The sequence below is a fragment of the Trachurus trachurus genome, assembly GCF_905171665.1.
Source record: "Trachurus trachurus genome assembly, chromosome: 1".
Lineage (NCBI taxonomy): Eukaryota > Metazoa > Chordata > Actinopteri > Carangiformes > Carangidae > Trachurus > Trachurus trachurus.
The window spans coordinates 14,561,645-14,584,882 of NC_139891.1; the positions used below are offsets into that span (position 1 = coordinate 14,561,645).

The following is a 23,238-nucleotide window of genomic DNA, read 5'->3' on the forward strand; positions in this document are numbered from 1 at the left end:
ATGATTATTATCAACAAACTGATTGTGGAGTCTACAAATTCTCACCTTTGGAAATACAGAACAATACTGGGGAAAATAGTAACAAAATGACACTGAATGAAGTAACATCATGAAGAACTTCATGATTCTCATTAGTTTGTGTTGTGTAATCAACAAAAAAATAAAAACTGATACAGATACAGGTAAAGATTTATGGAAACCTACTGTAAATATTTTTTTGTTTAGAGAACTGGGCAAAGAGTGTGCTGTTTATTGGAGTATAAATGAGTAATTAATTAGTAACTCGTAATTAGTACCCGTGCATCTGTCTCATCTGTAGAATAACATGCTTTCTTTGATGTTTTCTATGTTTATCACTCCTTTTCCCTCCCCATCTCTCTCTCTCTCTCTCTCTCTCTCTGACACACACACACACACACACACACACACACACACACACACAATCTGTTATGAATTCCTAATTCAAGTATATTATTTAATTTTTAAACGCCTATGAAGGTCATATTTTATGCTTCATGGCTTGTGCTTTGCATACAGCTGGTGATTCAATCGGTACTAACTTAAGTTATTCAGAGTCACACACACACAAACACAGACACACACACAATTCTCCTATACTGTATCTGCCTTTTACTCATATAAGTGATACTTTCTTTTCTATCGGTCTTGCCACTTTTTGTGTTCTCCACTGCTCTTTATCAACCCATATTCTTCCAAAACCAGACCCCCCTAACCCTCTCTTTTTCCCATCCTTGTTCACTTCTTCTTCGTCTTCTTTTCCTCCACACAGCCTTATTTTGTCTGATCGTTTTTTTTTCTTTACCCTCCCACTCTGCATACTGACACTGCTTAAGGGTTCTTTCTCTCGCTCCGTATCTCTGTCATTGCTCTCTCTTTCCCCCCTCTCTATCAGTCTTTCTCCTTATTTGTCTCCCTTGGTCTCTATCTTTACCTCCCTCCCTCCCTCCCTCCTTCTCTGTCTCCCTCCCTCCCTCCCTTCCCCCTCCCTCCCTCCCTCCCTCTCTCTCATCCTCTTCTCACTATCTCTCCACGCACACTTGATTCATTTTACACATTACGGAAGCATCCATCATTTTGCGCTGTGAAGGAAAAATCTCTCTCTTTCCTTCTTTTTTTTTTTTTTTTTTTTTTTTTTTGCCCATGACAACATTTTCCACTTCTTTTTTTATGTGTCTGCCTTTTTTCTCTCTCAACCTCTACACTCTTCTGTGGATCCAATCCTAAAGCTGGAACCAATATGTTTTATTTCCAGCTGGTCATCATGGCAGGGACCGTTCTGTTGGCGTATTACTTTGAGTACACGGACACGTTCCCCGTGCACGTCCAGGGCTTTTTCTGTTTCGACAAAGCCTACTCAAAGCCGTACCCAGGACCAGAGGACAACAGCAAGGCGCCGCCCGTCCTCGTCTACTCCCTCGTCACCGCCATCCCCACTGTGACGGTGAGTCTATATCTTCAACTTCTAAAAATAAATAAATAAATATACCTCCACAGGTGCTCATCACATCCACGCACGCACACACACGAACAGACATCACAATCACCTACATGTGCACACGATCGACCCAAAACATGTGACACACGGGGAGTTTCTCCTCATCAACACGTGGTGTTTGTGGATCGAAAGAGGGGAGAGAGGTGTGTAGGTGTGCATCCTCGTGGTCTCGCTGCTCTGTTTGTGTGGATGCGTTCTCTGGCATAACCATGGCAACGGGCACTATATTTGTCCTCCATAGAGCAGTCAGAGATAGCTACAGTGTAGAAAGAGCCTGTCCTTATTTCAAGACTGCATGGCATTAAAACAGAGTAAAGCATCAGCTCTGAATGGCTTCCATGTATTTTTTCACAAGATGAGGCACAGTTTCATTATTTCCACCGTCAGTCTTCATCAAAGACTTCAGGATGCATATGGAAGCATCTTTAATTATTAAACATCAATAGAGAATTATAATTTGTAGGTCATGAATTCAAGGCAGAATGTACATCAATGCAGCTAATCAGACATCAATATTTAACTACTTTATTTTGCCCATTCATTGTAGTAACCCAAGTTTATTACACCAGCACTAAATTAGCTTTAAATGAATATTGTAATGACAGTAATTGTTGTTATTAGCCTGGAATATACTGAAATATATTATGGCGGCCATGCTTTCTTGCCAGTACAGTGGGACATTATTAATAATGAAAGATAGCTTCACATCCTCATCAAAGCTCTGTCTCCATGACTGTCTGTCTTGTCCCACAGGGCTTGTCCCTTTGATGTCCCGTAGTTAAGTGGCGTTACAACATGACTGCCTCTGAGCCACATATTAGGGCGGTGTTATTGTGCACACACACACACACATACATACACACATACACATGCGCACACACATACACTTAGTTACACAAAGTCCTAGGTCATTTGCTGCTGTATAAATGAAACTATCTAATTCCCCTTCATTTGTTACCCTATAAAAATAGTTATTTTGAGATGTGTCTGTCAAAGCAGGTGAGTTTTGGACATGGTGAACAACAGTTCGTGCTTTAAAGTTTCACACAGCAATGTTTTTTTTTCTAAATCACATATGACAGATGCACTTTGTGTGTGTTTATTTATGTATTTGTGTTTGCTTGTTTGGAGGCTAACATGCAGTAGAATGGACAGGGGGCTGCAGGCACCAGAGTATGTTGATCTGTGCAGAGTGGGAGCGGAGTGGCGTGATTTTTGCCTGGAGTGTGAAGCGGCTTTTTTGAAAGTCAGAGCATCTGTGTTTTCTCTCGCTCCAAGAATATCGCTCCATCCCACGAGCCTCTGTTCAGATATAATAAAGGCTCAGATATTCATCTCACTTCTCTCTCAAATTTGCCTCAGACTTTTAGCCACAAACAGAAATCAAACAACACAACACCACAGACGTTTGCTGTCACAGCATATATCGCCTCTGTGTATGTCTGTTAGGATTGTAGGCCTATCTGTGTGTGTGTGCGTGTGTGTGGGTGGGTGTGTACTGTATGTGACAACTGAAACTGATTTTTTAACTTACCAGAAATTCTGCAGGTTTCTCTTATTTCCCCTGAACTGCTCTCTCTTTTTGCTGCTGTCTCCTTGTATAATGATGTGCAGGCAGACAACTAGGCTATCTAACTGTTAGTTCCTTAAAACAGTTATTTCAAGGGTCCTAAACATACAGTATGGAAAACATGTTTAGGATTTGTACTTCCATTCAGTGGCAAAAACAACGGTCCACATACAGTAATTGCAAAAAACACTGAGTCCCCAGTGTGGGTCAAGCCTCAAGAGACATGTCCTATGTCCTAATTCCACCACAGAGTTTGTCGTGCACAGAGTTTTTCCTTATTCTAATCAGAGACAACTGAAATGACATCAGCATGGTTGTTTTCTCCTACTTGACACACACTTAACCTATGGAGTGTATTGGCCTCAGTTTTAACCATCTTAAAGTGGATCTCTTTGTAGAGAATGACGCGACTGTAAAGTTCATGAAACTGCTACCCTGCTCCCACCTGCCACTCATGACAAATGCTGATGTAGGTGCCACTGCTTATTCGTTAGGTTTGCTGCATAAAGCACACATTACACAGGGGTAGAGAATTGTTCCTGTGCCATTGAGAGCTGTTGACTCCTGAGAGCTGTTTGTCTCATTCATGTGGATGACATGATACACGTTTCTGCTGATGGTTTCAGTCTACAGTGTATTTCACAGAACTAGACAGGAAGACAGGAAAGAAGAGGGCCGGTAGCTAGAAAACACAAATGTAAACTATGTAGAATTTAAGATATGAATGCTATTTTTCAGCAGATTTATTCAGGTTATCCATCCATCCATTAGCTATACTATTACTGTATATCCACACAGGGGGGCTGGAGCCAATCACAGCTGACAGTGGGTGAGCTCTGGATACAAGTCTAACACAAGGCTGACATAAAGAGTTCTCACACATCCATTTTAGATTCAGATTAATCCAATGTACTTGACTTTGGACTGTGGGACGACGCTAGAGAATGCAGACTCCACACAGGAGTCTTGCAACACCAAATTCATTCTCCAAGGAAGGCAGGGAGCACAGTCAAAAAGCTCCAGCAATAACTAAATGTGTCTTTTATTTTAGGTGGAGCAGTTATGACAGTTTGTTAAGTGTATGAAAATGCTTTAAAGTAAAAGATACTACAGTTGATGACTTTTAAAGACCCCAGAAAAAGGCCAGAAAGTTTGGATTTTAATGTAATTGGGCTTAGATTCATTACAGTAAAACAGAGCTCACTCATGTCTCTTTGTTGAAACTGTCAACATGGAAAAGCGTCAGTGATCGCTTTCATGATGAAATGAACCTGCAGGGTTTTAACAACTCATGCCCCAGCTGAGTATTGATGTGGTAACTACATGAGAATTAGAGCAGCACAATGCTGTGTGTGTGTGTGTGTGTGTGTGTGTGCGGAGGAAAAGCGAACGGAAGTGAGAGGTTCAGTGAAATAGAGGCTCTTCTGTGGTGCTTGGCAAAAATGCTCTAAGTTTCAGTGCATCAGTGAAGGTAAGTATGTGGGTGGATGTGTGTGTGTGTGTGTGACTAGTGCCAGTATCTGAGGACTAGTCAGAGTGGCTACAGGCAATGTCTATTACTCTTTACAACAGATTACACATGTGCATGCATCCACGCACGCACGCACGCACGCACGCACGCACGCACGCACGCACGCACACACACACACACTACACAAATACACAATACATAGTCTACTGTATGTGCATGCACCAGGCAGCCACAGTGCAGGTGACATTTCAGCACTCATGCTAATTATCATGCCAAGCTGAAAGAATAAGCGCTATTTGAAGCATTTGCAAGTTATTTATGTGTGTGCTTGTATGCAAGCGTGTGTGTCTTGTCTTTGCCGTCCACCATGGACCCTGCTAGCAGTCAATACGTGTGACCAATGACAGGATCAAGTGTAATTGTAGGCTTAGAATGCATGTGTCACAGTGTGAGCCTTCACACTATACGCAGGCTCAGCGATATGCTTGTGAGCGAAAGCAAGAGGATATGAGGTTGTGAATGAATGAAGTTTTGGATGTATTCTCCACCTTTTTTATGTGGGTCAGATGCACAATACCGAATACTTTTGCCCTGGAGAGCTTTGTTCTAATGCTGCTAAATATAAGCCTCTCAAACAGTACGGCAAGGCAAAGTGAAGGCACTCTTTGAGAGGACAGACTATGAGAGTTCAAACCACAACAAGCACGCAACACAATGAGAGAAAGAGGGAGACGGAGATACCAGAGAGAAAACAAGACAAAACAAAACCCCCAAAACAAGGCATGGAGCCGCTAAAGGATGAATCTATAGAGGAGGAGAGGAAAAGGGGAAGAACAGAGTCTGTCCAGTGCTACTGCTCACTGTTCCAAGTTTGTTTGATGCTGTCTGTTAAACCTTGGGAAGAGCCTTCATGCATAATGCAGCTCCGTGTGACAGAAAGATGGGGACTGGGGTAAATCATGGAGACAGACCATATCATCCAGTCATGCCAGAGTTTATTAAGAGAGAGCTCTTGATGCACGATACACTGCACTGTGCTGTTGTTGCCGTCATATCTTGAGAAACAGATGGTGGATGTAGTCAAAGCCACTTTGTGTTTGGACACTTTAATAGCTTATGCAGTCCAGCCCTCCGTGTGAAGAGATGGAGAGGGACAATGGCAGAGTTAAAGCAGATGCAGATATGAATAAATGCAGGATGCTGAAGTCAGTGTAGTCTTTTCGGCTGGCAGAGGTCAAAGGTCAGGATGACCCAGAGCGGTATGCCTAAAGCTGGAAGGGTAGGAAACGGATGTTGTTTGTTTTCTGTCCTGATTTATGATTTTCTCTACACAGAAATATACAAACAGATGACAGGAAACTGATATCTCAGACACAAAGGTAAAGGGAATGTTTTTGATAATGCAGGAGCTGCTTTTTGCCAATTTAACACAATCACATACAGAAATCCATTAGAAGAGACAGAAACACAACACAACTTCAGTGAAATGTATTCAGTACCACAACTGTTAGCTGCTTTAGCTCTCATACAGTGTCCTGTATTTGACTCACATGCAACGTGTCTTGAGGGATGCTAAAAAGCATTGTAGGGGAAAATGCCAGGTTACAGCAAATTTATTCAGGAAAAATGGTTTGTGTTTGCTAATGAAATAGACGGTGCCAAGCTTGGTGAGGTAATGTGGGTTTTGCAAAGGGTCTTGGTTAAAAATGGACAATAGGTGGAACACTACTGCTCCTAATTCTTCAGAGCAGGACTATATGAAACAAAATGACAACTAATATCATAGCCACCTCCACCATGGACCGTACAATTTGCTGTGTTCCTTCACATGCTGTTGTTAAAGGTTAAAGGTAAATTCACATGTCAAGCTGAACTCCCCCTCCTTCCTCCATTTCCCTGAAGTAGACAATTTCATTCAAATTAATTTATGTTGCTGTTATAAATATGTTGTCACTTTGGATTTTGCCTATAGCGAGGCACCTCATCTATGGCTTTCCCTCCTACTGTGATAACATGCAGCAGTATGACAAAATCCAATCTTCTTGATTAGGTCTCTGAAATAAGATGGAAATGTCAAATCTAACTGTAGCCAGCAACACGTCCCCCCCAACCCCCTCCCCTCCCTGTCATAAAAACTTGAAATGGAAACTGGTTTCCTTTTTTCATTAGGGGATTCACATGGTGGGAGGCTGTAGGTGAGCCCTGCTACAGCATAGTTCCTCTGTCTTGCGGTGGCTCCCATAATGCACCCTGCCTGCTTCATTGTTATGCAGATTTTAGCTAATTATGTTGTTCAGAATATACAGACTTTCCCTGTTTTATTTACCTTCTTTTGTTATTGTAATCAGAATTGTCATCTTTGACAAGCAGCCTGAGGAAATCTGCACACACACACACACACACACACACACACACACACACACACACACACACACACACACACACACACACACACACACACACACACACACACACACACACACACACACACACACACACACACACACACACACACACACACACACATTGTTGAAATGATGCTGAAATAAGCATCTTTACTTGAGAGAAGAAAAAGAACAACTCATGGAATTCATTCACACATTTAGCCTTTTTCATCTGACAGTTAAGAGTTGATTGCAGTTGTCATCAGATCCATGTACGCACTCATCAGTCCAATACCCGTATGCAAAAGACCCAGAAGTTTGCATACTGTTTAAGCCTGAGGACAATCCTTCATGAATAATGGAGAAACATATGACATGCACAAGAGGATTGGGAGGAACCATCGAGCAGGAGAAAAGATTTGGGCGTCACATTGAAACTTTTTTGCATTGTTGTCCTAGACAGTGGACTGTTTGGGGATCTCCTCTTTAGGAGGAATGTACTGTAGGTGAGAGGAAAAAGTTTTAGTTGAAGTGATTCTGGTGGTGATGTGAAATGTAGGGGTCAGTCAACTTGACAGCATGCCTTTCAGCATATTCCTGGTGAATGTGGCACTGTTTACATTTGTATCAAGGCTAAGACAGCACCTGACAGCATACTGTGTCACCCATTAAATTGTATGATGGCCAGGAACAGAGATCGCTCTTAGGAAGAATGAAATGCACTATTCTGCAAGAGTTTGCAGAATAGCCAGCACATGTTTGCGAACGAAAGCAGGTAATTAAAGGTAGGGTTGAAAAACAGTTTGAGCAGGCCACATTTTGAAAATACACAAGTCAAAAATCCAAGCCCCTTTACTCAGACTTTGTCTTTCTGTGAAGCCACGCCTCCAGAGTGCAGGAACACACAACGCTTGTTCAGTGTTAGGTTCATATCAGGGTAAAGCCGCGAAGGTGTCGCGCTTGCGGTTATTGTCTTTTCCTTGGTCGTAACTCGTTGAAGACTCTGATCACCCACACGATTAGTGCAGTTGAGCGGAACGTGCAGAGGAGGGAGAGAAACGGCAGCTTGATTGACACATCATGATCCAATTGACTTTAACGTTGCGTTGCAATCGGAGTGTGAAGAGGATTTCAAACAATTCTGTAAAAAATGCTCCAGAATAGGATCTCCAACCCTACCTTTAAGGTTAAAAGTGGTGTGTTTAAGTTCCATTCAAGAGGTATTGCTGACATGGACAGTGTGAATTAAAACCATTAGGAGTGGTGAGTTTATTTTTTTTATTTTACAGGGACAGTGCACATTAATCGACATTACTCTAAATGTGCCAGTGTTAGCCAAGTGGCTAATTTTCAACTGCAGTCCCTGGGCACGATGTTAATTGCCAGCCTATAAAAACAACACACTGGTATTACAATACAATTTATTCAATACTACCTAAAACACATGTCTAAAATGCTGAGGTATATACATAAAACAAACAACAAGAGGAAAAAAAATAGTAAGGAGTGCAACTGAAGAAGACAGACACAATCATCACAGTAGTCATTTAACAATAAATCATGCAACAATAAACATGCTGCAATGATATCCAATTAAACAAGGATTCAGTTAGGCCTTAAACAGTAATTATGATATGCAAATACATGAACTGCAGTGGAGGACGGTGACAGGGAAGGAGCAAAAACAATGAAACTAAATAAATGTATTTTCTTGCAAGAGACTTAAATTGTTTAACTATTACTGATATAAGTGCATTGTTATTATTGCAAGTTCAGGTCCAGTGTGTAATAATAATTGGCATGGTTTATTGGCAAAATCTGACAACCCATGAATATATTTGTCTAAGTGTATAATCGCTATAAAATAAAATTTGTTTGGTTTTCGTAGCCTAATTATTCTTTTATACAGTATATACATATAGCAAGGGTGTTGCTTTAGAGAGTGTCACAATCTTGCGCTGCCATGTTTGTACTGTATGGCAGCACTGAATGGAAAATCCAGCCAGCCAGAGAGCACGTTTCACGTTCATAAATAAACTAATGAAGAAGAAGACGGAAGTAAAGAAGAAGGAGGAGGAAACAGCAGACATATCGTAAAATTGTTTAGACCTTCACCTCATCGCTCCATGCTCCTAAAATACTCCCAGTCATCCCAGTCGTGGTAAACAAGTGTTTTTGCCCTTGAAGGCCACCGTCACGGTGAGTGTGAGCGAGTGAGCGAGCGCTGCAATCTAGAATTTGAATGCTAGATATCACAGTTTTCCCTCCATTTTACACACTGGACCTTTAATATCCATTTTCACAAAAAATGCCATATTTGATTGTATCTATAGATTCAGTTAATATCAACACCTACAGTACCTATGTCCACATCTTCATCTGTGTGTTTATATGCTGAAAAGAGAGACAGGGACTGAGAGACAGGGGAAACGACAGATAGACGGATCAGCGTGTCAGCAGTCGTTCCTACGGAGCGTTGAAAAAAGGGCAGGGATAATAAGGGATAATCATGGCTTTATCCTGTCACTGCCAATCACAGTGGGATGAAGACAGCAGGCCATGTAGCCCCATGTCGATACGCCTGACCAGCTTGGCGTTCCCACTGTGATAGCCTGTAAGACACGCTCTGTCCCATAGATGAGAACCCTAATCCAGCCATACGCTCACACCCTCACTCTGGCAGATTAGCTGCAAGGTCTCTTCCCACACTCATCCAATGATCACTCTGTTTCTACTTAAAAGGAAGCAGATTGAAGGAACGTAACTTTTATAGGGAGACAAGGAGAATATAAGGAGGTGCAGATGGAGATGTGGAGTAAGTAGGATAAGGAAAGAAAAAAGAAAATAAAGTTAGGTGAAGAGCGGAAGAATGGGGTCACATCTCAAACTGTGGTTAAAAACCCTACTGTGTATAAACAGGATTTCAGGCGGTGGTGGGGGAGAAAGAGAGAGAGAGAGCGAAAGGACAAATTGTATTTGTGTCAGAGAAGAATATATATAGAAATAAACACAGAAAAACAGAGAGATGTTTCTAGTCGCTTGTCTCTCCTCCACAAAGACCTGGGAAAGCTGCCCGACTACAAATGAAACAGTGTAAAAGCAGAGAGAGACAGAGAGAAGGAGATGGATGGAGAGAGTGTGGGTGATGATGAAGCTGAAGCAGCTAAATTGTCATGGTTACCATAGCTGGTGTGTGAGAGGGCTGCCTGCCTGCATGTGTGTGTGTGTGTGTGTGTGTTTAAAGTAGAGCACTGAGCTTGCAGTGTCAACAGATGTCATGTGATATTTGGAGAAGCTTTATGTAGACTCTGCGTAATCCTTGTGAAGGTTTTTGTGTTTCTTCTCACAATAGCCAGTAAAGAGCCGCTTTCAGTCGGCATTACATCATTTTTAGAAGGTGGGCAAGTGTGGAGGAAATCAACTGAAACACACATAATAAATATATAAACGCACAGAGCCGTTTAACACCAAACCAGATATGATTCATATGTGTGCACCAGTTCATGGTCTAAATGCGTAGCTAAATTTAGCCTTACCACACAATGTCCCCAGGGTGTTAATGAAGAAGAGAAAATTACAAACACATCTGTAAAATAAAATTCAAAAATAAAATTCACGGTGAGCGTAAATTTCCATGCTCCCCCCTTAAGCTTTAGTTGCTTTTTATATGTTTTGACGTCAAACAGGCATTTAATGCTGCATCACTTGTTCCTGCTCTGATTGCTGTTTTATTACTCATAGGACATGGTGTATATGTTATGCTGTGAGAGTGTTGATGTCTCTCCCTACTGGGGTGTCCCTGCACATGTGCTGAATTTGAATATTTTTCCATTTGATGTCATCTCTTGAAGACGCTTCTGTTTTTCTTTTAGGAGAAACTGTAAAATTGAAAGTGATGGTTGACTGAACATCGAGGATGCAGTTTACAGTTCGTCTCTGTGCAGTCAGAACTTATGATTAGATGCCTGCTGACTGCTCTATTTTCTCACTACAATTAGGTCTTCAACCAAATGTTTTTCCTCTGACATGCTCTTGTATGCTATGATCACTTTCTCATCTTTTTCTTTCTTCACATTTTACCTCTTTTGATTCTCGTTGTCAGCTTTTGTCAGAAACTCCCAACACCCAACAATCCACTGTCACCATGTCACAATAGGTAGAAACTCACATAAAACCAATTAAGAGTCACTCAAACTCCAGGATTTTCTCCTATCACGGTCCTATTTGTCTGCTCATCCCTCCAAAGCACCTCCCTTCCACATCCACCACCACTGATGGGAAACTCTCACTAGCAATTCCTGCAGTAACTGTTTACTTACACGTGTCTGTCTGTATCTCACCATCTCCTGTGACTATAGGTGGGATCTCTCTTTATCCCTCTGACTATTGCAGGATAAAAGTAATACAGCCTAAAAAACAAAGCAATTGCCTAGAGAACACAGTCAATATCTGCTGAAACCTAATTGGCAATCACCTTGTTCTACTGGATTTCCAGTAGAGTACAAGAGGTTATCTTTCAGTAAGACTTTGGAAATTGCAATTTGAAAGTTAACAGTGAACCATTTGCCAGGGCTCAGTTGTCTTAACACTGTCTCTATAGAGTTATCACATTTTCTTAATTAATAATTATTTCTGACAGAAAACATCAGTAAAGTGCCACTGTCTTTACATGCAGTTGCAAAAATTGGTTGAAAAATTAGGACATTTTTACTTTCTCCATGTCTGACCCATCCATATTCACCCTGGGTATAGACACCTATAGCGGAAGGTGTCAGTTTCAAGTAATATTGCTGCTGTAATCTGAATCTTCTGAAATCTAATTGGCAATTAAGTATTACTTCCACCCTTGCTCTGTGGATTTCGTTTATCTTTCACTAAGACTTTGGAAATCAAAATTTGAAAGCTAACTCTAAGATATTTGCCTGGGATCAGCCCTCTTCATACTATCCCGGCACCTTCTCTTGCATGCTAATATTTCATAATCTGAAATGAAACATCTTTGAACTGGATGCATTTTAATTCCTGAACCGAAAAGCAACATCTTCTTCAAGATGAATTCTAAGGTATTACTACTTTCGTAGTTGAAATTAGGACACTTGTAGCGAAGTGTCCTCATTTCAACTAAGATCTGTCAACATCGACTTCTCAGTGTCTCAGTTCACAGTCTAGTGACTCACATTTTTTGTCGTTCTTTTATTCAAACGGGTCTGAGATCATGACCCAGTTCTGAGTTTGTGCCTGTTTTCTAAAAAGCTCTGGTTTGGATTAAGAGGCTTGAGGTCTGCGGCACTATTCATAGTTGTTGATTTAATTCCATGTTCTTGAGATACAAACGAACAAGATAGTTCAAAGAAGTGAGTTTATGTGAGGGTGGAGAAACACTGGCAGGATAAAATTCACCTCCGACCCTGACAGCCCTGCTTTTATGACTTTACACCGACAGCAAAAGAAAGAGAATATATGTAACAAGAAATGAGTCCATGCTCTGTTTTAAGGCATCAAACACATCCTTTTTTATCAACCCTCAATCCTGACCACACTGCTCCTCCTGACATGACATTATATAATGACACACAGAGGAAGGGCAGGCAGCAGTCACCTCAGTATGAACAGGCACACACTGAACCTCAGAAACACTCTGTAATGACCCCACCACCCTTCTCTCCATTTCCTCCATTAGATGCAGCCTGATATATCTGTTGTGTTTCAGGTTCCCTGGATGTCAGTGGATCTCACCTTCTTACTCACAGTTGTGTCTTGTTTTCCAGTTCTGTGCTAGCCTGGCTCTCGCCAGACCCTTGTAGTTCCGCAAAGCTCCACCAGAGGCGCTACGCTCAGCTTCACACAAGGGTCTGGACTCGAGGCCAATGCAAACTTCTTCCCCGGAGCAAAAAATAATGAACCAATCAGGATCGCCGGGCGGGACTTTCTGAGGTGTGACGTAGCGCTGAAGCGACTGATTAGGCTCGTTCGAGATGAACTGCGCCTCGTCTGGAAGGTCGGCGAGAGCAGGCGGCAGCAGCAGGGGGCGGTGACAGAAAGCTGCAGTCAAGTCGGACAGTTTCCAGCCGCCGTCAATACAAACAGGAAGTCACCAAAGTTTATATTTCTTATGCTGTACTGCAATTGTCCAATAAATAACCAATATATTTCTCAGGACATAAGTTTGACTCAGTGTGAATATTTTTTTAAGCAGTAGGCCTACAACATGAGATTCATATAATCTAGCATTATACAACAACACGTAGTGTTTGCAGTCCTAACTAAGAGCCAATCAGCTCATGATCCGGCGCGTTTCCCATCATGTCCTGAGGCGTGCAGGCGGTTGCAGTCGGTGGAGAGCAACTGCGGCGCCTGGCTCTAAAAGCTGCGGCCGCCTTGATCTCGTGAGGTTATCGTTGCAGGCGCGTGCATGACGTCAGAGCAAGTCGGGATCAAGTCGGACACAAATCTAACCGGCTGCATTGTGCGCTGGTCACCGGCGATCGATTCTGCGCACGCCTGGCTCATCTCGAACGAGCCTTTTGAGTCAAACAACAATGGCGGCTCGCAGTGAGTGGCTGAAGTAGCACGTCATTCAAGATAACGGACAAGTGGTTTATCCAATCACATACAAGATTTTTTTACAAGGCCCCGCCTTCTGAAATGAATCGCCTATGGAGCAGTCCCAGACCCTTGTGTGGAGCTCAGCGTAGCTTTGCGGAACTACAAGGGTCTGGCGAGAGTCAGGCTAGTTCTGTGCTACTTTTCTTCAGATTTCTTTGCCTCTTAATTTTTCTTTCACACACACAAACTCATACACAAGTTATTTGTTCATTTTCTCCTTCAACCTTTTCTCATTACTGTTTTATTAGGGAATATGACCCTTTGTTTGTCGACCTACCAGACGTTTTTCTTACTCAATTTCCTGCTGCCAGGTGTGATAGCTGTTTTGAATTTGTGTAATTTCTCTTCTTGTTTGGTGACATGCCAGTATGCGTGGGCTTGTGCTTTTATACTCCCTGTTGTCTAAAAGGTAATGACATGGATTGCAGGTGCTGTATTGTAAATGTCAAACGGCATTTTCTGTTGATGTGCCTGTGTGTGATTTCTGCTAAAATGAAGCTGTGGCCTCTGTGTAACAGCTGTAATAGGGCCACGTTGCTACATTTGAAGCAAGATCATGTTTGTTTTTAAACTGACTTTTTACTCTCATCACGTGTTTCAGTGCCACAAACTGTCAGAAATTACGTTTTATTTATAGCACATATATATTTGATTGTGTGGTGTAGGGGTGCATGAATAAGAAAACCTCAGGATTTGATTTGGTTAAAATGTCAGTGTCTCCACATGCAGCTGGTAAAATGGTTAAAAAATCCCTATTGATATTCAGCATGGGCATACAGTGTTTCAGTTTTATGTAATGTTGCTGTTATGATGTGAATAGGACATCAACAGGTCTTGTCTCTGTGTATTGCTGGCAGCAAATACAAAAAAATAGGTCCGTTGCTGCATCTCTTGATTACATGACACTTCTTCTCTGGAGGAGGGTCTGGTGAGCGAGACTACATGACACATGATAGACGTCAGGCGAGGTGAGAGACTGAGTCTCCTCCTAACGTGTGTGCCAGGATGAAACATGAAGCTGAAGATGTTCCACAGGTGCCACGTACACACTGGGGTATCTGTGGAAACTGATAAGGTGCCATCTATAGGATAAGTGAGCTAAACTCAGTCAGACATTTCAAACAATGCTGTTACAAGAATGAAAGATATGAATAGACTTTTTGGAATTGATTAATCAATTAAAGCAGAAGTGAGTGATCCGGTCGTTTTCGCTAATGCTGCGTTCCAGGCAGGCTTTTGAAATCGTAAATTACAGCTTCAAGTCACAACTTACGACTTTGTAGCGTTCCAGGCAACCCACTCGTGTTTTTCCGACCTGTTTTACCGGTGAAAGTCACTATAACGGCCACTCGTAACTTCCGACCGGTGAACTCGTACCAGATCGAACTGGTACCACTTCACGGTCGGAAAAATACGAGTTTCCTTGAACGCACCATAACAGTCCTCGTCGCTACGTCACCACATTCACAGCGTTCCTTGGCTGCACACACAGCCCTGCATGCCATTCTCTCTCCTCATTGGATAAAAACTGTAGGATACGATAAATGTTTTCTCTTCGGCTCAGAGCAGAGCAGAGGGACTGAGAGACCCGTGTTTCAGTCCAAACACTCTATGTAAGTGATTGCTGTCAGAAGATATAACTATTTAAGACTTATATTAACACAAATATATCACTCACTTCTGCTTTAACTTCTTTATTTTAGCTAATTGATAACATCAGTAATCCTGAGTATCTAAATCTTACTTTAGAGCCTGTCACAAAAGGTCACAACCAAATTTTAACAAATGCATTCAAGTCTGCTTTTGGCCTCTTGTGGGGGAGCATATCAAGCTGTGAACACAACACTGGAGTATGGTTGTTTTGAAGAAGGCGTTATCATGTAGTTGCCTATAGGGTTGGCGTTTTTGGTTTCCATTAAATCCCCAGGGAAATAACAAGCACTCAGCAGTAATTTACACTAATTTTAGCTAAGAAATGCTCTGATTACAGAGTCACATGACAAGTCTTTGTGGGTTCACAAAGACTCATTTGATCCATTGTTAGGAATACTGATCAGTGCAGATTTATTTACTGAGTCTGATACGTTTTTGAATGTGTTCGTGTCATGCTATAGAGACGTGCGTTCTGTGACTGCATTCGTCAGCTGTGTATCTCTGAACCCAAGGCTTGCAGCGAGTGACACTTGTGATTTGTGTTATTCAGTGTTATTCATTGCCTGTTAACTTTACCAAAATGATCCAGACGACATGTAAAAATGTGCATGAACAATATAAATCCAGGTCAGTTTTCAGGGCATCAGAACTTGTGAGCTTTCAGTCCTGCATTGATTTTTTCTGTCACCTGCTATTTTAGTATCAAATTAACCACAGAGCCTCCATAAAAAAAAAACTCCCGTTAAACATCTGCAAGCTGTGCACTAGTAAAAGATCGAGAGATTGCATTTATATTCAATTTATTAATATTGATTAGGATACAAAGACTGCTGGAGAGAACCAAGGTTACACTCTTGGCCCTGCTGTCCTATCAATGTTTTTATATTTTTCTATTACAGACTTTTTATTGTGATTAAAGTGGATGTTCAGTGAAGCAGCAGGAAGAAACCTTTTGTTGAGAATCGCTACAAAAAAGGATTAGTATCGACACTTTTTAATACATGGCTGTTGGTGAAATGTAGAATGTACCAACTCAGTGGGAGCCCATCACCACTGAATATCGATGTGGACACATTAGCTTTGGGAGTAGCTGAAAAAAGTAATTGAGCGAATGATAAAGGGGTGGACATGGCAACCGCTTCACTAATGGGGACGTAGACTTCATTCTCCAACACAGCGTGAAGCAGGGAGAGAGGAAAAGCAGCAAGACTGTCCATTGTCTGATGTTATTATCTGCAGCTGCTGCGTTATACACAATTCAACACAAGCGGTACAGTGATGATGAGGAGTGCTGCTGTCGCACTGGAGATAAATAATTCACCCAAATGTGAACCCTCAAATGTATGTTTCTAAAGTAATCTACACCATCAGGAGATTCTGTATCACTAAAGAAATGTGTAGATATCAGAAATGTTTCTCCCTCTCTGTTCACACATGCCCGTCAGTCTCCCTCAGCTTGATTCCTGTGGTTTAATGTTTTCTTCAAGAAATCAAATGGCTCATTCTTGAAAAAGAAAATGCAAAATGGTGATACAGTAATGTAAGTGTCAGAATGCAAAAGACCTTTTAAAAATGTTGCCTGAACAATTATATTCTGTGCATTTCCTGAAACAATGGCAACATCATCCACTATGGACAATAATTAAATAAATGTAATAATTAACAATAGGTGTTACAGTTACAACTACAAATAGATTTGAATTAGACTTCACTTTAATTATAATTAATTAAACATTAAACCTACCTCTACAATTCATTGTAAGAAATGGTGGATTTGGTAGGAGAAATCAGGATGCAGCTCTCTGGTCTGGGTGTTGGTTAGCTGATGCTACTTTTCATTTCAGCATCCTGCTGCCCATTGTTTGTATGTGTGTAACTGTACTTCATATGGATGCATTTAATGTCTTGTGGTTCAAGCAGCTATAATGGTTACACATCCTGCTGCCCTGCAGGTACTTTCGTCTTCTTCTCTCTTTTTTTGAGGCTATAATTTTTGTCATAGATTTTTCAGTGCATGCTCCGTTTCAATTGATTAACTTCCTTAGATTGCTTTTAAAAAGAAATGGCCACATCACACACCCTTTGTGCAATGTGGCAGTTAATAGTTTTTGTTTTCCACAATCTTTTTTCTTTAATTTGTAATCAGCTTGATTAATTGACAAAACATCTTTAACAAGTCTCTCATCTGCCCTCTTGGTTACCTCCTGTCCACTTTTACTCTCCTTCACATTCATGCTGTACAATTAAACCCCAAATAAACATCAGTGTATTCAGAGTTTTAACATGAGCTAGACCAAACCTTAAATCACAGTTTACCTAAATAGTTTTCTTTTGTATGAACACTTGTAGCTAGATTGTTAGACCTCTTTTATAGTCTTCTGCTGAGCGAGAGTGTAATCATCTCACTACACATGTTTCTGCGACAACCCACAGATGCTCAGATTCATTTTTATACCACAATGAATCCAGTTCAAAGAAAAGGAGGGAATACTGCTTTCATTTCCCGTAGCACAAATCTTTGTAACAGCCTCTATGAAAATCAGAGCGCTGTGGTAACCGTGTGTTTCAAGGTAAGCTCAAAAAAAAGGAAGAGAAAAAAATGCAGCCTTTTGTAGTCTTTCCTGCTCGGTGGATTTCACTGTGAGCCTGGTTCTGTCATTGCATAGTCAAAGCTCAACAGGTTTGAGCATCAAACTGAAATACAGATACTGAGTGGGCCAGCTAGGACCAGTTTCCATAGCATTATAGCCTATATCATGGAGTAAGTTAGCATCTCTGTCTCTGTAGCAAGAGCAGATACCCTGTACCTGCACTGTGGAAATGGGTGTCATCGGAAAAGAATAATATTGATAAAAAAGACAGTTTGAGCGAGGTTGTATGATTTTGTGGCCTCGGCCTGTTATTTGTGCTGTTGTATTGTACTGCAGACTAACTGTCCACTGTCTAGCCATTACATTACATGTGAGAATATTTAACATTTTCAGCTGCTGTGTACTCATTTTAGCGTAAGTACCACAGTGCTATTCCAGAGCGTAACTATAGCTATAGGATTATGAACACAGCTGCTGGCATCTACTGTAAGGCTGCCTTTCAGCTTTGATTGGAGTATATGGAGTCATTTTAATCACAGACATAATTCTGAAGCAGCCCAGCAGTAAGAAATAAATAAATAAAAAGGAGCTACATATAATCTGGCTGTCTAATCTCTGGTTCCCACCAGCTCTGCCAAAGTGCCTGCAGCAAAGTACCAAACCTCCTCCAGCTCTGGGGATAATGATTTATGACTGACCCCCTGCACAAACCTCCCTGCAGAAATAAATAAATCATCGTCAAATTTGTGAGTGCATGGTAAAATGATGTCAAGGCAGCTCAAAGACTCGCCTTACGTGACATTTTCCTAAGAACCTGAAGTTCAGCAAGACATTTCGATTTCTTTGGAATGGCTGCTGAGCCGAGCGGCCGATCTAATGTGATATGTTTGCACAACGAAAATGGCCGCCTGTCATTGGTCGATAAGGTCATGCAATTGTGTTTTCTCTGAGATATTTAAAATGTCTTATTCTTACTTCTTCTTTACAAACATGACCTGACTGCTGTTTAGCCTTGCAACACTTACGACATTATTTATGCAGCTCCAGTATTCCCACTGAAGCTCCCATTGGCGGTTGTGAATCCATAACTTCAATACTATAGCGTAAACCTCGGCCTTCATCTGTCACACTGAGCACAGAGAGCTTTGGTGCATTAGCATCGTCCCACGCTCCTGACTCTGGGCTATGTATATTGTATGAGCACGTAACCTACATCAATCCATGCTTCTGTCAGCAGGGGTGCTCTGATCACAAAGGTATAGTACACAGGGTTTAAGGTTTAATAGAGTCCAGGAAGGTGTTTTGTGGTGTTTAGTCAATCTGTTGCGCTGTCAGATGGGATCAAGGTCCTGTTCATTTGAATTGGGTTTTTACATTTACAAAACTGCCTCTAAAATGGCTGCCAGAAGCTTTGGGGGTGTGTGCTCCTCAAACTAGTGTTTAAAATGTGTCACGGGTGTAATAGTAAAACTTTAATGGAGGTTTTATTCAGGTCTGAGCAGATGGGGTAAAACATTAGCTAATACATTTAAAGTATTTCATGGAAGATGTGTTCAATTTATGTTATCTGGCAAAGCCACCGTTCACTTTCTAGGTTGTTAACCTGCATAATATTATTCATTAAAGTATAGTTATGGTTTTTATAAAGCTTTAGTAAAAGTTGCACAGAAAAACAAGAAAGAGAGTTCAAGGACCTATAAATGAAGGTTTGAGGCAGAAAAACTCCCACTGCTTAGAGTGAGTGGGAGGTGTTAATGTTGGGGTTTACTAATGCAGCATAATCATCCCAGTAGTGAGGCAAAATTTAAGCACGTTGGCCAAAGAAAAATGTCACTGTCACAAAGATGAGGGAGGAACGCTCATGAATATTTTTGCAAAGCATCGTATTCAACGTGATTTTGATCTGCTCAATCCTTACAGTTGTTGCTTTGTGCTTCTGTCCCTCTTTCTTTCTGTGTCCCAGATTCTGATCGGGGAAGTGACCAGTTTCTTTGTGAAGACAGAGGGAGCTCAGGAGAAGACCATAGTGACCGCTGACTGCTGCTATTTCAACCCTCTCCTCCGCAGGATCGTACGATTTCTGGGTCAGTCAATGTCCTAAAGATCAGAGGTTCTCTTGCTTTGACTAATGGAGCCTCTGTAGCTACTCTGGGGCCAGGGCTCATTGGGGCGGCAGTGGCTCAAGCGCTAGAGCGGGTCGTCCAGTAAACAGAGGGTTTGGCGGTTTAAATCCCGCTCTGTCCCGGTCGCTGTCGTAGTGTCCTTGGGCAAGACACCTTACCCACCTTGCCTCGAGTGAATGCATATGAATGATCATGATGGTGGTCGGAGGGGCTGTTTTTGGCGCACATTGGCAGCCACGCTTCTGTCAGTCTGCCCCAGGGCAGCTGTGGCTACACATGCAGCTTACCACCACCGGTGTGTAGGCTATGTGGTATGAATGAATAATGGTTTCTGTAAAGCGCTTAGGTTTTCAACTATGCTGCATCCTCTCTTCTGTTTTGGTCTGGCCACAGCACCTCATCCACATCACATTATCATGTTGCCCTTTTATGCTAAAGCTCTGATTGCTAATTGTAAAACTGTGTGACAGGTGTTTGCCCATGTGATGAGTCAGTGTGCATAGCAGGGCAATTAACTTGCATTAAAATGCACAGACTTGTGTGTAGTGTTTTGAAAAAAGTGTGTTTTAGAACTGCAATTTGAGTGTAAAGCAGGTAGTTTAGCAGAATTGGTTCAGGGGGTTGGTGCATGAGTCGTGGTCATTGTGTCTCAAGTACCAGTATTTGAGAAAAACTGCAAGACTTGCACCAGCATGCCTCAGAAGAGTTATTCTCTTAAGTTTGGGAACCATGGACTCATTTCCTCTGCTTTTCTCTTTGTGTCCTGTTCTGTCGATGTTCTGTGATCTTTTTCATCATCTCTGTAGCCTCTATTTATCCTAGTTATGAATCTTTAAAAATGACGGACTGAACTTAAGAAGCATAAAAGCAAAGGCTATGTCTGTCTGGCCTTTCTCTCCCACACAGGCAGCAACAGTGTACCCATTTAATTCCCATCTGAGTGCTTGTCTCTGACTCTCACCACTTTCATTGATTCTTCTTGAGTTTACATACTGTATGCACACACTCATTCTCCCTCTCTCTCACATCTTCTCTTCGTCACTCAGGTGTCTACTCCTTCGGCCTCTTCACCACCACCATCTTTGCCAATGCTGGTCAAGTGGTGACAGGAAACCAGACACCTCATTTCCTGTCTGCCTGCAAGCCAAACTACACAGCTCTGGGCTGCCAGTCTCCGCTGCATTACATCACAGAGCGCCGAGCCTGCACAGGAAACCCCTACCTGGTGGCATCGGCCCGAAAATCCTTCCCCTCCAAAGATGCAGCTCTCAGCTTTTATTCAGCCATTTACACAGTGGTAGGAGGCTATTATGGGGCAGTGGGTGAAGGTGCCTAGCTGATTTTATGACGTTCTGGTTAGGTCATATCATTTTGGAAGTTTATAAATACATAACCTGCAATGAATGTGATGTCATACATTCTGAAGAACAATATAGTATTGAACTTTAAACTTCTATAATGTAGATTATTGATAAGGTGAATTGTTCCCTCTCGGTTCTCCGACTTCCTCCAACATGCTATATTAGACTCATTGAAAGTGCTCATACAATGTAGGTGTGAATGAGAGTTTGATCAATATAGACATGAAAAATGACACTTTATATATTCAATAATTATATATTTTCTCCACATACAGAAACACATTTTAAGATGTTACACACATACTGACTGATTTCAATCTCAATTTTTTTTCTGGCAATAATGAAATCATCTTTTATCTTTTCTGGTTTCAACATTTACTGGAGCCATGATTTAAGTACATGAATAAAAAAAATATAGCCTATATATTATATATAAAACCTTTGTTCTCTTTTTAATTGCAGTGCCATGTTTCTGCCATTTTTTAGAGGCAGTAAAAGAATTATAGCTGTGTGTTTTGGCGACGTTGTCTGTGCCTCATCAGACCACTCTCACACGCTGCTCTGAAATTCACTGCAAAGTGCGGCCTCTTGTGGCTAAATTCAAGCTGTTCACTTGCTTAGGCTGTTGAAGCTGTTGCACGGTTTGAATGGTCTCAGCCGGCTGACCGGTGACCTGACGATATGTATATCACATTTCAAGTTTGTCTCCGTCCTCCAGATGTATGTGACCCTGGTGTTCAGAACCAAAGGGACTCGTCTGACCAAGCCCACCCTGTGCCTGGTGCTGCTGTCTCTAGCCGTGCTGGTGGGAGTGGTGAGGGTGACCGAACACAGAAACCACTGGAACGACGTCCTGGCTGGGTTTGTCACTGGCGGGGCCATCGCTGCCTTCCTGGTGAGAAGGAGAGGAGGGAGGGATGGAAGAAATGTCAGGGATCTAAAAAGAGGCAGGAGGAAGGAATTGGGAGGAAGAGGAGATCATGGTAGATGGGTGTAAAAGGGGAAAAAGACGGGAGGGAAACACTACAGAGGATGATTAGTGTGATGAAGGGAGAAAAATGCAAAGAGAGAGCAGCGTTGGCCTAATGTGGGGAGCAGGAGAGATGGTGGGAGGATGGACTGATGATTAAGGCAAACTGGAGACGAAATAGCCTCAGTCTGTGTGACGGAGGATTCACACACACACACAAGCTGTTACACCTATGAGTGTGAATAGATTGAACTGAGGAGGAATTCAAATAGTCTCATTTAGTCTTGGACCTTTTGGCCTAAGTCTATTTTCCAGAAAAACTTCGAGGAACATTGTTAACTTTACACATCAAAGTGCTGCCTGTGGTTCATCCTCAAGACTATTGCGTCCTTTTAGTGCCTCCTCCCACAATTCATTCTTCCTCCCGCTTTCTTTTATCTCTGTCTCTCCCTCTCCCTCACGCTGTAAGTGTCCTCCTCAGTATCTGTTTCCATGCACACCCGGAGCAGTTCACACACCAGAAAATCATCCATCTCTGTGGTGCAGTGGAGCGAATCCCTCTCCACTCCGTCCTATTTTACCTCTGTTCTGTGCTCTCCATCAGGTGTCGTGCGTGATCAACAATTTCCAGCCAACCCAGATAGCAGTGCCGACCCCTCCACCCCCACAACGCCCGGACCCGTCCATCGGGCTCCCTCTGCTCAGTCTGCCCCGTGTGGAGAGTCCACTCGAAAAGTTAAGTGGCCTCCAGGTAAGGGAGTGGGGGACATTGTTAAAATAATCAAAATGATGAATAGGATATGTACATGTATTTGTTTTAAATGAGAGGGTTTCTGAATGTTTCCTATGTGCCTCTTTCTGTCTGACTGTTATGTGCACCCTTTCTTTCATCTAGACATCGTCATTCTGCAGTCTTGTCTCTTACTGTTTCAGTCAAGTCGAGTTTCTCTTCTCTATTCCATCAGGTTTTAAACTCCCAAATGTTTTTCAAAT

At 41.9% G+C, this 23,238-nt stretch overlaps 1 pseudogene across 1 annotated transcript in view; it reads left to right on the plus strand.

The window, feature by feature from the left end:
* The window catches only part of LOC310991562 (phospholipid phosphatase-related protein type 5-like), a 52,273-nt pseudogene that overhangs the window by 26,889 nt on the left and 2,146 nt on the right, over positions 1-23,238 (plus strand). The window contains exons 3-7 of the transcript XR_014596477.1: positions 1,274-1,462; positions 19,755-19,875; positions 20,961-21,211; positions 21,994-22,170; positions 22,850-22,996. The product of XR_014596477.1 is annotated as a phospholipid phosphatase-related protein type 5-like (transcript). The remainder of the gene's footprint in view (positions 1-1,273; positions 1,463-19,754; positions 19,876-20,960; positions 21,212-21,993; positions 22,171-22,849; positions 22,997-23,238) is intronic.